The following is a 15209-nucleotide window of genomic DNA, read 5'->3' as shown; positions in this document are numbered from 1 at the left end:
GAGAAGTCGTCAGCGACAGAGGCACGAACTTTATTTCTAAATATATGAAGTCCCTCTGGCAACAGTGCGGGGTTACCTACCGATTCACGACCCCCTATCACCCTCAAGGAAACGGACTCGTTGAGCGGTTCAACCGCACGCTCAAAGGGATGATCGGGGGGTTGGAAGAGCCCCTCCGTCGCCAGTGGGACGTGCTGCTGCCGTGCCTCCTCTTCGCCTATCGAGAGGTTCCCCAAAAGTCCCTGGGCTTCAGCCCATTTGAACTACTATATGGACACCCAGTGCGGGGGCCGCTCAGCCTAGTCAAAGAAGGCTGGGAGATGCCCCCTCTAAAGAACCCACCGGATGTCTCCCGGTACCTCCTAACCCTCCGCAACCAGACCCGGCGGTTCAGAGAGCTGGCAAAAGCCAACCTAGAGGCCAGTCAAGAGGACATGAAAAAGTGGTATGACCGGAATGCCTCCTCCATCGAATTTGAACCTGGGCAACAGGTGTGGGTGATGTCCCCCACCGAACCCTGCGCCCTGCAAGACAAGTGGACGGGGCCCTTCAAAGTAGTCGAGCGCAAGGGCCCGGCCACCTATCTCATCGACATGGAATCTTCCCGGAACCCCCTCCGGGTCCTCCACACCAACAGACTGAAACCTCAATTTGCGCGTTCAGAACTCAGCCTACTGATGGCCACAGACAATGGGGCTGAAGAGGACTCAGAGCCCCTCCCTGACCTCCTACGGACTCAGGAGAAAGACGGCTCCGTGGATGGGGTCCGGCTCTCGGAGGCCCTCACCCGAGAGCAACGCCAGGAGTGTCGGGTCCTCCTGTCACAGTTCGCCAGCCTGTTCTCCCTCGCCCCAGGTGTCACTTCCTGGTGTGTGCACGATGTGGATACAGGGGACAGCCCCCCTATCCGCCACCGGGCCTACCGTGTGCCAGATCGGGTACGGGCCTGCATCCAGGAAGAGGTAGCAAGAATGCTCACGCTCGGGGTCATCGAGCCCTCCGATAGCCCCTGGGCCAGTCCTGTAGTACTGGTCCCCAAAGCAGCCGCCCCTGGCACCACGCCGGAACTCCGGTTCTGTGTCGACTACCGGGGCCTAAATGCGGTCACCAGAACAGACGCACATCCCATCCCCCGGGCGGATGAATTAATCGACCGCATGGGAGCTGCCCGATACCTCAGTATTTTCGACCTGACGGCGGGCTACTGGCAAATCGGCCTCACACCCCGGGCCCAAGAACGTTCTGCCTTTTCCACCCCCGACGGCCATTACCATTTCAAGGTCATGCCCTTTGGCATGAAGAATGCCCCAGCGAACTTTCAGCGGCTCGTCAATCAGGTCCTGGCGGGGCTCGAAGGTTTCAGCGCCGCCTACCTAGATGACATCGCTGTATACAGCCACCATTGGACCGAGCACCTCCACCACCTCCGAGCAGTGCTACAAGCCCTTCAGCGAGCTGGCCTCACGATCAAGGCCAGCAAATGTCAAATCGGGCAAGGGGCGGTAACCTACCTCGGACACCAGGTGGGAAGCGGACTGGTAGCCCCTCTGCAGCTCAAAATTGCCGCCATCCAGTCCTGGCAGCCCCCCATCACCCAGACCGAGGTACGAGCCTTCCTGGGCTTCACGGGCTACTACCGAAGGTTCGTGAAAGACTACGGTACTATAGTGGGTCCCCTCACGGAACTCACGTCAAAAAATCAACCCAAGAAAGTCAACTGGACCCCAGAGTGCCAAACAGCATTTGAACAATTGAAAGACGCCATATGTTCCGCCCCGGTGCTCCAGGCCCCCGACTACAGCCGGGAGTTCGTCGTCCAGACGGATGCCTCCGACCAAGGCATCGGGGCCGTCCTGTCTCAAGTGAACACCGAAGGCCTTGATCAGCCAGTGGCCTTCATCAGCAGGCGACTCCTACCACGAGAACAACGCTGGAGCACCATTGAGAGGGAGGCCTTCGCCGTGGTATGGGCCCTCAAGAAACTCCGGCCCTACCTCTTTGGCACCCACTTTTGGGTGCAGACCGACCACCGACCCCTGCAGTGGCTGATGCAGATGCGGGGAGAAAACCCGAAGTTACTACGCTGGTCTATCTCCCTCCAGGGGATGGACTGTAGGAGAGTAGGGTCTGCAATCCTATGATCACCCAGATTTTTTGCTTTTGTTTCACTGGTTTACGACTTTCTCTGGCTGTGGGCCTGCTAATCAGACCCACAGCCTGGCTGTTCTCTTTCTAAATTACGAGATGTACCCTAGGTGCATTTGCCAATTGGTACTGGGCCACCTTATCAGACCCTGTAACTCAGGGCATAGGTGTACCCAGGGCCGCCAGGGGCTGCAGCATGTATTATGCCACCCCTGGCTGGCCGCCTAAATCTGACACAACTGGCTGCACGACAGCTGGGGCGAAGTCGTGTAATCACGCTTTGCTTTAGGTATAGTAGCCCTATATCTAACCATACAATGGACACTCGAGTCCCTATCAGTCACTCCTATGGCAGGCCTTGACAATCCTGAAGGCAGAGTGCATGGGCTCGTGTGAACTAGGCTCTGGCCCGAGCCGAGCCCGGTTGCAGCTTGCGGAATCAAGACCCAATGGCTGTTCCATGATAACGCGTACCACATCGGTAACTTCGGTGTCGCGTTATCAAGACATGTCGAGTAAGGTGTCATACGAATCGGGATGCTGCCCTCTCACCAACCCTGGCGACGAGGTTAGCATTCCGCCCTTCTAGAGGGACACGACATGTACGTAACTGTGAACCCCGGTTAAAGTTAACTAAAGCCTCAGCTCCACAAAATGGATGCTGCCACCACAGACACGAGTCTGACCTCCTGCTGCTGGGAGTCCTTCCAGCGAGGAGCGCTTGGACAAAGGGTTTCCTGTCAAGGGCGGTGTTCGCACCGTCCCAGACAGGGTTTGTGTATTCTGGGTAGGTAGGGCTTTTGCGAGAAGGTGACTGCGGAGTGGCACCCCGGTGCTCACTACGCATCTGCCGGTCAGAACCAGTTCCAGGGGCGCCAGCCCTGGCCTGGGGAAAGTCCAGCAGGGGAGAGGGGTGTAACTACCCCCCTTCCTGGTCCCACCCTTAGGGCAGGACCTAGTCATGCACCCGCCACTTTCTTTAGGATAAAGGCCGGAGCGGGGACCCTTCCAAATTAGATCATCTTTGAATCAAGAACTACTTTCTACGAAAGGACATTCGAGACTCTTCTCAAGATTTCTCCCTTGTGACTAAGGAGTAGTCACCCTGCATCAGCGGGCACCATCTAAGAACTCTGCGGTTTGCTGCAAGTCCTTCCTCAAGGAATCCGACGGCCCAGCTCGACGAGAACCGGCTTCCCTGGCACCTCTGACCTCTACCCACGTCATCAGCTCAGCTGTGATCTGTGGGTGCGACGAGACCTCGAGGGACCGGCCATCATCAGAACCTGCACGCTCTTAACCAGCACGACCTACGAAGCAATTCCCTGGTGAGTGCTCTGGGGTCCGAGAAGCCCCGACCCTGAGCCGCTCTAGCACCGAAGTGCAGCCTCCCAGCATCTCCACGATCTGCGTGGGGCCCTTCTGCTCGCTGCTCAGCACGTTGTCTGGTCACTAGCCGCTGGCTTGTGCCCTTCTTTGACGACAATCGACAACCAACGCTGCTGGTCTGGTTGCTCCAGACTGGCCCTTGCTTCCATCTTTGCGAGAAGCACCCCGGACCCTCCTGGTCCAACCAAGACGCCATCTTAGGCCCACCACGTGGCCCTGAGAACTGCCAAGGCTTGTTGCCCCATCCTGGGCCCAGCGACGCCGACAGCATCATCCTTCGTGGGACAGCTCGCACCTCCACCGTGGTCGCCGACAACGCCTCCTGGTCCGTGAGACTGCAGAGCCTAGCGTCGCCCACTCACCTAGTCGAGGTGACGGCCAACCGGTGCCTTTCTGGTACCACTCTAACTACTGGCTAGTAGTACGAACTTGGTCCCCTCTGCTTTCAGGTATCATCACTCCCTGATCCAGGCTTGGATCTCTACGAACTATTCAGCACTGGTCGCCGGCCAGCAACTCCTTTCTTCCGGCTCCTGGCTCGTCAGCGAAGACCCCGACGCCTGTAAGACTTGTGCAGCCGCAGCCCTCGTGGCTAGGTAACTCGGCATTTCGGTGCCTGCATAGCCTCTTTACTCTAGGGTCCCGAGTCCCTCGCTTCCGACTTGCCTTATCGGGTCCGCCCGAGACCTTAAACTTTCCGTGTCCTCGGACACTTGTTTTAACTGTGCACTTGAAGTATTTTCCTAAGAGATTTGGTTTGTGCTTAGTACCCTGTCCTCATAAAGAGTACAGGGCTGTTGTGATTCTTAATAAATATATTGTTTATTTTCATAACACTTGTGTGGTGTCCTTTCACTGGGTATTCAAGGGGTACATGTGTGGTAAACAGCTGGCTTAACACGCCCTCTCGAGTCTTTAGCCTTAGACTGCTCGTATCCACGCTACTAGGATAGCTGGTCTATAGGTTGACTTACAACCAAACACCATAAGGCTCGTTGGAACGATACATAGCGGTCGCTAGAATAGCGAACGTTGCATATCGGGCCAACTTCTCACATTGGTGAGCAGCGGTTGGGATTTGAGCTTGCTGTTGTTTTACCACACGTATCCTAAGAGTATCTTGTTGAAAGATCACACGAGTACTGTTAGTACATATAACTAAAGCTTAGAATACTCTGAGTTCTACTGAACCAGCTGTTGTAGCTCCTCAAGGCTTAGCACACCTTGGCTGCAACTCTTAGCAAGGGATCAGTAGGTAAACACATAGTGTAGGTAGGTGCATCACTTACACCACACTAGAAACAGTATGTCGGACAAAGGAGGAAACTCTGAGTCTCCCCTTGTGTCAGTTGACCCTCCACAGGTCATCCTCTCAAGATATACTGCGCTGAGCTTCAAGGAGTTAAGACAGGTGTGTCACTCCCGGAAGATCAAGCAGGGGTCCAACCCCACCACGTCCTTTCTGATTGGTCTCTTGGAGACTTATGATGCCAGAAAAGCTGAGACCCGTCTTAGCTCTTCTAATCCAGAAGGAGACATGCCTCCCCTCGAGGGAACCAGAGACGATCCTGACCTCATCCACCTCGCAACTGAGAACGAAGATGTGGAGGACGATGAGGATGAGGATCCCTCTGGGGATGAGGCAGATAAGGGACAGGTAGAAGTCGTCAGACTAAGCAGGTCCAACTTAAGCAAACATGACAGCAGTACTGGGGGACCCCTGGGACCACTGTCAGGTCAGCTTAACATTGGGAATGGACGAGCCCGATCTCTGTCAAGAGACTCTGGCAGATCCCTTCATACCAATGGCTCTCACAACTCTTCGCAGAGAGGGATGACGTCCCCTCAGCGGAGAGTGTACGAAGCTAAGGAAAGGGCAGCTAATCTGAGGATCGAAAGGGAAGAACTTGCCCTAGCCAAAGAGAGGCTTGCCTTTGCGAGAGAGCAAAAGTTAAGTGGGGTAGTCCCCACTGGTGGCAGCAATGTACCTAGTAATAGGGAAAAGAGTTTCGATACGAAACACCTTGGGAAGATAGTGCCCCCCTTTAAACAAGGGGGCGACATCCACAAATGGATTACTGCGTTGGAGAGGGCCTGCACTGTGCAAGGCGTTCCCCAGAGTCAGTGGGCAGCTATCTTGTGGCTCTCCTTTGAAGGTAAAGGAAGAGACAAGCTCCTTACCACAAGGGTGGAGGATGCGAACAATTACCAAGTCTTGAAAAATACACTCGTTGAAGGGTTCGGCCTAACCACTGAGCAGTACAGGGTGCTGTTCAGGGATACCCAGAAAACGCAGTCTCAAGATTGGTCTGACTTTGTCGATTGTGCCACTAAGGCTTTTGAGGGCTGGTTGCTGGGCAGTAAGGTTACTGATTACGATGGATTGTATAATTTGATGATGAGAGAACAAATTTTAAACAATTGTCAGAACCAGTTGTTGCATCAGCATCTTGTCGACTCGGATCTGACCTCTCCCCAAGAATTGGGAAAGAAGGCAGACAGATGGGTTCGTACGAGAGTTAAACAGAACCAGGGCCAGAATCAAGGTGGTCAGAAGAAAGCAGACCAGAAGGGTAAAGATTCTAAGGGGGAACAAAATGACCAGAAGTCTTCGACAGGTCCCCAACAACCCAAAGAGGGTGGGGGTCAGGCTCCCCAAAAGAAGAAAGAAGGCCAATCCAAACGATGGTGCCAGTACTGTAAAAGTAAATCTCACTGGTTTAGTGAGTGCACCAAGAAAGGAGGAGGGCAGACTCCTGCCACTGCAGCCCCTAAGGCACCTGTGCCCCCTAGTACAGCCAGCAGTGGTAGTGCGCCTCCCACGGGTTTAGTAGGGTTAACCCTGGGTTCTGAGGGGCTTGACAACTTAGTTGGCACACTCACTCAGGCTGTCCTTGTCAGTACAGGGGATGCGGACGTGTCCCCTGACATAAGTCCCAATACTTTGGGCAAATACAGACAGACGCCTTTCATAAATGGAAAGATGGCTCAGGCCTATAGGGACACTTGTGCCAGCGTCACCATGGTGACGCCTAACTTTGTGGACCCTGGACAGATCATGCCAGGTACAGAATTCCTGGTGACCAATGCAAGCAATGTCACTACCAATCACAGTATGGCAATTGTAGCTTTCTCCTGGGGAGGGGTAACTGGCCAAAAGAAGGTTGTAGTTAGTCCAGACCTCCCAGTGGATTGTTTGTTGGGCAATGATTTGGAGTCATCACAATGGTCAGAAGTGGAGCACCGGACTCACATGGAAATGTTAGGCTTACCAGCGCATGTGTTCGCTGTGACCAGGTCACAGGTTAGGAAATGCCCCACTGAACAGGTGCTGGATCCTGGAACAATGGACTAGACACCTTCCAAGAAAAAGAGCGGTAGGGTTAAGGCTGCGCCTTCCCCCTTGCCCCAGGTCGTGGATCAAGTCTCAGAGGAGGCTGACCTACAGGAATTGAGGGAAACTGAGCCCAGAGAGTTCGAGCTTGATCAAGTGGAATTCTTGGGTTCAGGGGGACCCTCAAGGGAAGACCTGGGGAAGGACCAGTTAGACTGCCCTTCTCTTGAACCCCTCAGACAGCAGGCTGCTGCTGAGGCTGCTGGGAACGCCACAGGTACCCACAAGGTATACTGGGAAGATGGACTCCTGTACACTGAGTCAAGAGACCCCAAGCCTGGCATGACCAGGAGGCTGGTTGTACCCTTGTCTCAGCGTGGTTTCCTACTTACCTTGGCCCACGAGATTCCCTTAGCAGGACACTTAGGCCAGACGAAAACGTGGGACAGGCTTGTCTCGCACTTTCACTGGCCTCACATGAACTGACAAGTAAGAAAATGCCAAAAAAGGTTCAGTGGACAGCGAGCTGTCAAAAAGCATTCGATGACCTAAAGCAGGCCATGTGCACGGCGCCTATCCTCAAGAGTCCGGACTACTCCAAACCATTCATTGTCCAAACAGATGCTTCTGAGTTGGGTGTGGGAGCTGTTCTTTCTCAACTGAATTTTGATGGTCAAGACCAGCCCATTGCTTTTATAAGTAGAAGGCTGACCCCTAGAGAGAAGAATTGGTCAGCTATTGAGAGGGAGGCCTTTGCTGTGGTGTGGGCCCTGAAGAAGCTGAGGCCATACTTGTTTGGCACTCACTTCAAGATTCAGACCGACCATAAGCCCCTCTTGTGGCTAAATCAGATGAAGGGTGAAAACCCCAAAGTGCTAAGGTGGTCCATTTCCCTACAGGGGATGGACTTTACAGTGGAACATAGACCTGGTACTGATCATGGCAATGCCGATGGGCTCTCCAGATATTTCCACTTAGAACAAGAAGACTCACCTGGTCAAGGTTAGCTTAGTGTTCCGACGTTTGGGGGGGGGTCATGTAGGAGAGTAGGGTCTGCAATCCTATGATCACCCAGATTTTTTGCTTTTGTTTCACTGGTTTACGACTTTCTCTGGCTGTGGGCCTGCTAATCAGACCCACAGCCTGGCTGTTCTCTTTCTAAATTACGAGATGTACCCTAGGTGCATTTGCCAATTGGTACTGGGCCACCTTATCAGACCCTGTAACTCAGGGCATAGGTGTACCCAGGGCCGCCAGGGGCTGCAGCATGTATTATGCCACCCCTGGCTGGCCGCCTAAATCTGACACAACTGGCTGCACGACAGCTGGGGCGAAGTCGTGTAATCACGCTTTGCTTTAGGTATAGTAGCCCTATATCTAACCATACAATGGACACTCGAGTCCCTATCAGTCACTCCTATGGCAGGCCTTGACAATCCTGAAGGCAGAGTGCATGGGCTTCACAGTTGAACATCGGCCTGGGCCAGACCACGCCAACGCGGATGGCCTGTCCCGCTTTTTCCGCCTCGACGAGGAGAGTCCCCAAGAGGATGGGTGACTCTCCCCGCCTTCAGCTGGGGGGGACGCATGTTGGACAGGCCACATGAAGGGCCACTCTCCCCCGGCCCGACCAGGCCCGAGCCCGGTCACGCAGGTACCACACACCACCATTACCCGTCCTAAGTCCCCTCCGGGACCCCTACCCTCGAACATATCGACCTCGTGGGCCTGATCCACTGCCGGCCTGCGCGCCCATCCTGGGCGCCATCTTGGACACTCCACCACGAGGCCGCCTGGCCCCCGATCGACCTCAACCCTGGGCCTGGCCAGGCCTCAGACATCCCGGCACCACCATCCACCCAGGGGGTGAGCGGGCTACTTGGCAAGTCACTGGGGGAAAGAGGTGTCGATGGTTCTCCCCCGCCAGGTGCCGCTCGCCCATCGCCTCCCCGGGCGCTGGCTCCACCCCCCTGCTGGGTGTCTGAACGCTCTCATCCCGGACCTCCCGACCTCCAAGTGCGAGGGTCCGGACATCAAAGAACACCAGCCCTATAACTGGGGCAGCTCCAGAGCAGGAAGGCAGTTGTATCTTGGAGTCGAGAGACGCAAAGAAGAACTCATCCTTGACGGACTATTGGCGCTGCCATAGCTCTGTCTCGTGCACCATCATCATGCCTGCTGGCGCTGCCGCAACCTTCGTAACCTTCATATCCTTCATCGTCGTCGGGACCTGCTGGCGTGGCCGCGGACCGTTTGTAACCATCATCTTCATCGGGACCTGCTGGCTCCGCCGCTGACCGTCGTTTCCTCCATCCATCTCGGGACCTGCTGGCTCCGCCGCGGCCCGATCATCTAGGACCCTGAGCTCGAGGATTGAGAGCTAGTTTCATCTTTTAGTAACAAGACTGTCCCGCTACCCTTTTTCCCAAGCCAGAGACCAGAATCGAGGGGACCCCTGAGTCCAGACCTCCTTGTACCATTTTCATCGTACCTTAAAGAATTGCCTATAAAATCTCGTTGAACTTTAACCTTGTGTGGTGTCCGTCTGTGGGGAGGGAGTTACGTATCTGTACGATCGCTGGAGACGGCTCTCCCCGGAGACCTCTCCCCTTATCCTCGGCCGACCCTCCCGGTCCGTCTAACAGAGCCTCCCTTCCACTTTTTGCTGATGTGCCTCCGATGTTTTGCTCGTTTTCCGATACTCAGGGCACTGCGCCACGGCTGATCCGTGCCGCAGTGCAAGTGCTCCCTACTGTAAACTGTATATACGATTGGTATCCATGATTGGTGCATTGGGTTTACTGTTAGTCCCTAGTAAAGCGCACAAGAGAGTGCCGGGGCTTGTAGATGCCAATACTGCTGGTGGGCCTGCAGCGCTGGTTGCGCCACCCACCGAAGCAGCCGTAAAGATGTGTCTGGGAACTGCGACCGCAGAACCCGCGTGTGGTCTCGTACTGTCACGCTAGCTGGGCAAGTGTCCCCACTTGCCAGCACCGACCCTTCCCTTGACTACATGTTAGTCACCCCTATGGTAGGCCTGCGGGCAGGGTGCGTTGTAGGTGCAAGGTAGGACAAGCCCTGATGTGCGTGGCATGTCCTAGTAGTGATTTACCCCAGAGACCGTATCTCACTACTGAAGGCTACCTGCTCCATTAGGCCAGACTGAGCTGCGAGGGTTATTACACCCTATAATCCCCGCAGGCTCAAGGAGCATGGTAGTGAGTCATGTTTAGTATGCCTGAACTCAGGATAATGAGATATTTCTTGTAGTCAAGTTTATTTCAGTATCCTGGGTTTGCAAATGCTACTTTTAGAAAGTTAGCATTTGCTTGCTTAACCATTTCAGCCGCCTCTGCTAGTATGTGTATCTGACTGTCTGGGATGTGTGAGTGACAGGGCTGGAGGGATGGCAGGTGGTGAATGCGCAGATTACACCTTAGTGGGAGGTAGGAGTGCCTCTTGACTCGAACTGTCACTGTGCTCGGCCACCACAATGCTGGCTCCACCCTCCTGGGGAGCGGCGGATGACTCTGCCGGCACCTGGCCCAGGAAGGGCGAAGCCCCCATCAACAAGGGACTCTGGCCACTCCTGTCCGGACAATGCTGGCTCCACCTCCTGTGGGGCGTCTGATGCGCCTGCCCCTCACACTGAAAGCAGAAGCCGGAGTACACCCGCGGGGGTACTCCAGAACTGAGAGTGGCTATGCAAAGGCCCCCCTGGCCTGCGAGAACAAAAGAATTGGCCTATAAAAGACGGAGCCCTGCTCCTTGAAAATTAGATCTGGTTTGGGCCACAGAACGACTCTGCCCGACGAGAAGGACCGCGAGAGACAAGGAAGGGTGCTGACTCTTGCCTGTGTCTGGTGCCTTGCTGCTGAAGGAGAGGAAGACAAGAGGACTACGAAAAGACTTTTTGTGCTACTTGTGACAAACTCTGCAAAGTGATCTCCAAGGGCTTGCAACGGAACTTGCCCCCTGACCAGCGTCCCAGGACCAGTGGACGCTACCCCCTTGGAAGAAGCGACTGCGGGTGCTGACCATCACCGCGGCACTGACGGAGGAATCTCCTCTAAGGCATCTAGCAACCTCCCGACCACCGTGACCGGGGCCCAAAGCAACAGCGAAAGCAAAGCGAGGACCAGCCGCCGCTGGCCCGAACACCGTGACCGCAACTGCACCGGGAGCCCGAGAGCAAAGCAAAGGAGGACCCGTCCGGTCCGAGCTACAGAGGTGACTGCATAGCGAGCAGTCACTCACCGGCAAAGACGGACAGTTGCCCTACAAGAATCCGTAAGGTCGGTAAGCCTGCCCGACAGCCCAGCTGTGAGCCCACAGCTGCACCGACATTTGGCTGGGTACGTCCTGCACTTGGGGACCGTACTGCCACTTGTCACCACCGCACAGCCGCCGCCTCCAGGGTCGGAGCGGACGACAAAGAAAGGACCCTGCCGCCACAGAACACCGCTGCCCCGGACGACCAGTGACCTGCTCGGCCGAAGAGCCGCAACGATCAGCGACCCCGGGAAGGCAAAGCGACGTGGGACAGATCCCTTGGAAGCCGCCGGCTCCACACGAACATTGAGTAACACCGGCCCACGGGCCTCAAGAGAACTTCCATAAGAACTGTGGAAACCTGAATTACGTAACTTGCAACCGTCTTCATAAAGTTATTGACTGTATTCCCAAGCCTGCTTAAAATCTATATAAAGATATATATTTTTACAAGAATACAGTCTGGTCTCGTTGTGTGGTGGGTTGGTTGTAAAGGTGTACTGTTGCAAGTGTTTAACCCTATGTGCCCCAAAGATTAGCCTACGACTGCTCGAGCCACACTACCTAGAGGGTGAGCAGAGGTTGTCTGGAAGGTAACCCTCAGCCCTGACGAGGAAGAGAGAGTCCCTGCTTGTCGCTAGTGTTGCACTGCGCCAACTAGAGCCTCCCCCTTCCTACATTGGACGCAGCGGTGAGGATTTCGAATTTACACTTGCGATAGTTATACCTGAGCTTCCGACCACTACACAAGGATCACGGTACAGTTACAAAACCACAGACTTTGCTTTTGAAAGAAGATTCCGAGTGCAGAAACCATGCCGGGCACAAAGAGCCTGGATGGAGCGGAGTCCACGACCTCCGAGGTGTTGGAGGTGGAGTGGGACCCCACCAAAGTGGATAAATATTCCAGGGATGAGCTGAAGTTCTTTTGCAAGAAACTCAAGGTCCCGCACGCTGGCTGCAAAAACAAGACCCAGCTCTCCAAGGCCCTGAAAGCCTGGATCGAATCCCGGAAAACCCCGGAGGAGCAAGATGTCCTCGCCGAGCAGAATGCGACAGAGGAGCAGAATGCGACGGAGGAGCAGAATGCGCTTGGGGATCTGATCGATCTTGAGAGGCAAGACAGCGAGCACAGCTTTGGAAAAGGCCTGTCGCCAGAGGAGCTGGCGGACAGGAAGGAAACCCGGAATCACGAGAGAAAGTTGGCAGAATTGAAAATTCAGCTGGAGCTTGAAACGAAACGAATGGCGCTGGAAGAGCGAAAGCACCAGATGGATTATGAAATCAAGATGAGGGAGATAAGTCTCAAGGAGAGAGACTTGGATCGGCCTCCCTCTGGTGGCAGCACATCGCCAGTGCAGGTAGAGTCAAGAGTGCACATCCCGAAGGACGTAGTTAAGGAGTTCTTTAAGGGGGATGACATAGGACAGTGGTTTAGGGCATACGAGGTAGCCATGTCCTCCCACCGGGTCCCTGACAAGGATTGGGGAGCGGGGTTGTGGGGAAGGTTCCTTAGCGAAGGGAGAGATACCTTGCTAGATTTGCCCGTTGAGAATCAGAGATCCTATGCCCACATGAAAGAAGCTGTATTAAACAGGTACGGGCTTACCCCTGAAATGTATAGACAGAAGTTTAGGGGATGTACTAAGCGGCCTGGGAATACGTATGTGGAGTATGTGACTTACTTTTGCAGAGCACTGGATGGTTGGGTGAAAGGTAACAAAGTGAATGATTTTCAAGGTCTCTTTGATTTAATTGCATGGGAGCACTTGGCTGATCACTGTTTTCCTGAGTTACGCCAACACCTGATCGATAGCAAGCTGTCCAACCCGAGGAAGCTTGCTGAGGAGGCGGACCGCTGGCTCAGCACCAGGGTCCACAAGGGTCCCGTGGGAGACTCCGCCAAGAGTGGGCAGGGTCCCCAGCCGAAGAGTGGGGGGGACAAAGGGGGAAAACAGAAAGGGTTCCAAAAAGGCCCCCAAAGTAGTTCCCAAGGGAATCCGCAGCAGGGTTCTCAGCCTCCCCCACCCCCGAAGCAGAATGGGGCCCGACAGGTAAACCTGTTCCAAAGGGGCCCTTCAATTGTTTCAAATGTGGCGAGCCTGGGCACATAACCAGTGACCCCAAGTGTCGCCTATTTGGAAAACCTGCACCCACTGGTGCTCCGCCCCGACAAGTGACTAGCGTTCACCTGGGAGAAGAAATGATGGTCCCGGGGGGTGGAGATCCCGTTCACATGACCCTGGTCTCGTTAGGAGACAGCGAGATGATCCCTACGAACTACCTGCCCTCTAACACTAAGAAATATGGGCAGGTGGTGATCATCAATGGCAAGGAAGCTGAGGCTCTTAGAGACACAGGAGCCAGTGTGACTGCAGTGAGGCAGCACCTGGTGTCTCAAGAGCAGGTTGTACCCCATGCCTACTGTAGGGTTATCAATGCTGATAATTCTGAGAGTCAGTGTCCGATGGCTCAAGTTCCCTTCGAGTGGGGGGGGGGTCTCTGGTACTCTGCAGGTCTGTGTGAGAAAAACCATGCCTGTTGACTGTTTGCTAGGTGTTAGACGGACCGGGAGGGTCGGCCGAGTACCAAGGGAGAGGTCTCCAGGGAGAGCCGTCTCCAGCGATCGTACAGACAAGTAACTTCCCCCCCACAGACGGACACCACACAGGAATAAGGTTAAACGATACTTTATCAGCAATTCTTTAAGTACGGTAGGATGGTACAAGGAGGTCTGGACTCAGGGGTCCCCTCGGTTCTGGTCTCTGGTTGGGAAAAGGGGGTAGCGGGACAGTCTTGTTACCACTCGGGTGGATGAATAGCTCTCAATCCTCGAGCTCGGCGTTCTAGATGATCGGGCCGCGGCGGAGCCAGCAGGTCCCGAGATGATCGAAGATGGCGACGGGCCGCGGCGGAGCCAGCAGGTCCCGGTGAAGATGATGGTTACAAACGGTCCGCGGCCACGCCAGCAGGTCCCGACGACGATGAAGGATATGAAGGTTACGAAGGTTGCGGCGGCGCCAGCAGGCAAGATGATGGTGCACGAGACAGAGCTATGGCAGCGCCACTTGTCCGTCAAGGATGAGTTCTTCTTTGCGTCTCTCGACTCCAAGATACAACTGCCTTCCTGCTCTGGAGCTGCCCCAGTTATAGGGCTGATGTTCTTTGATGTCCGGACCCTCGCACTTGGAGGTCGGGAGGTCCGGGATGAGGGCGTGCAGACACCCAGCAGGGGGGTGGAGCCAGCGCCCGGGGAGGCGATGGGCGTGCGGCACCTGGCGGGGGAGAGCCATCGACACCTCTTTCCCCCATTGACTTGCCAAGTAGCCCGCTCACCTCCTGGGTGGATGGTGGTGCCGGGATGTCTGAGGCCTGGCCAGGCCCAGGGTTGAGGTCGATCGGGGGCCAGGCGGCCTCGTGGTGGAGTGTCCAAGATGGCGCCCAGGATGGGCGCGCAGGCCGGCAGTGGGTCAGGCCCACGAGGTCGATATGTTCGAGGGTAGGGGTCCCGGAGGGGACGGAGGACGGGTAATGGTGGTGTGTGGTACCTGCGTGACCGGGCTCGGGCCTGGTCTGGCCGGGGGAGAGTGGCCCTTCATGTGGCCTGTCCAACATGCGTCCCCCCCAGCTGAAGGCGGGGAGAGTCACCCATCGTCTTGGGGACTCTCCTCGTCGAGGCGGAAAAAGCGGGACAGGCCATCCGCGTTGGCGTGGTCTGGCCCAGGCCGATGTTCAACTGTGAAGTCCATCCCCTGGAGGGAGATAGACCAGCGTAGTAACTTCGGGTTTTCTCCCCGCATCTGCATCAGCCACTGCAGGGGTCGGTGGTCGGTCTGTACCCGAAAGTTGGTGCCAAAGAGGTAGGGCCGGAGTTTCTTGAGGGCCCATACCACGGCGAAGGCCTCCCTCTCAATGGTGCTCCAGCGTTGTTCTCGTGGCAGGAGGCGCCTGCTGATGAAGGCCACTGGCTGATCAAGGCCTTCGGTGTTCACTTGAGACAGGACGGCCCCGATGCCTTGGTCGGAGGCATCCGTCTGGACGACGAACTCCCGGCTGTAGTCGGGGGCCT

Source organism: Lissotriton vulgaris, chromosome 8 (genome assembly GCF_964263255.1).
Source record: "Lissotriton vulgaris chromosome 8, aLisVul1.2, whole genome shotgun sequence".
Classification (NCBI taxonomy): Eukaryota; Metazoa; Chordata; class Amphibia; order Caudata; family Salamandridae; genus Lissotriton; species Lissotriton vulgaris.
Note: the sequence above shows the minus strand (reverse complement) of the source record.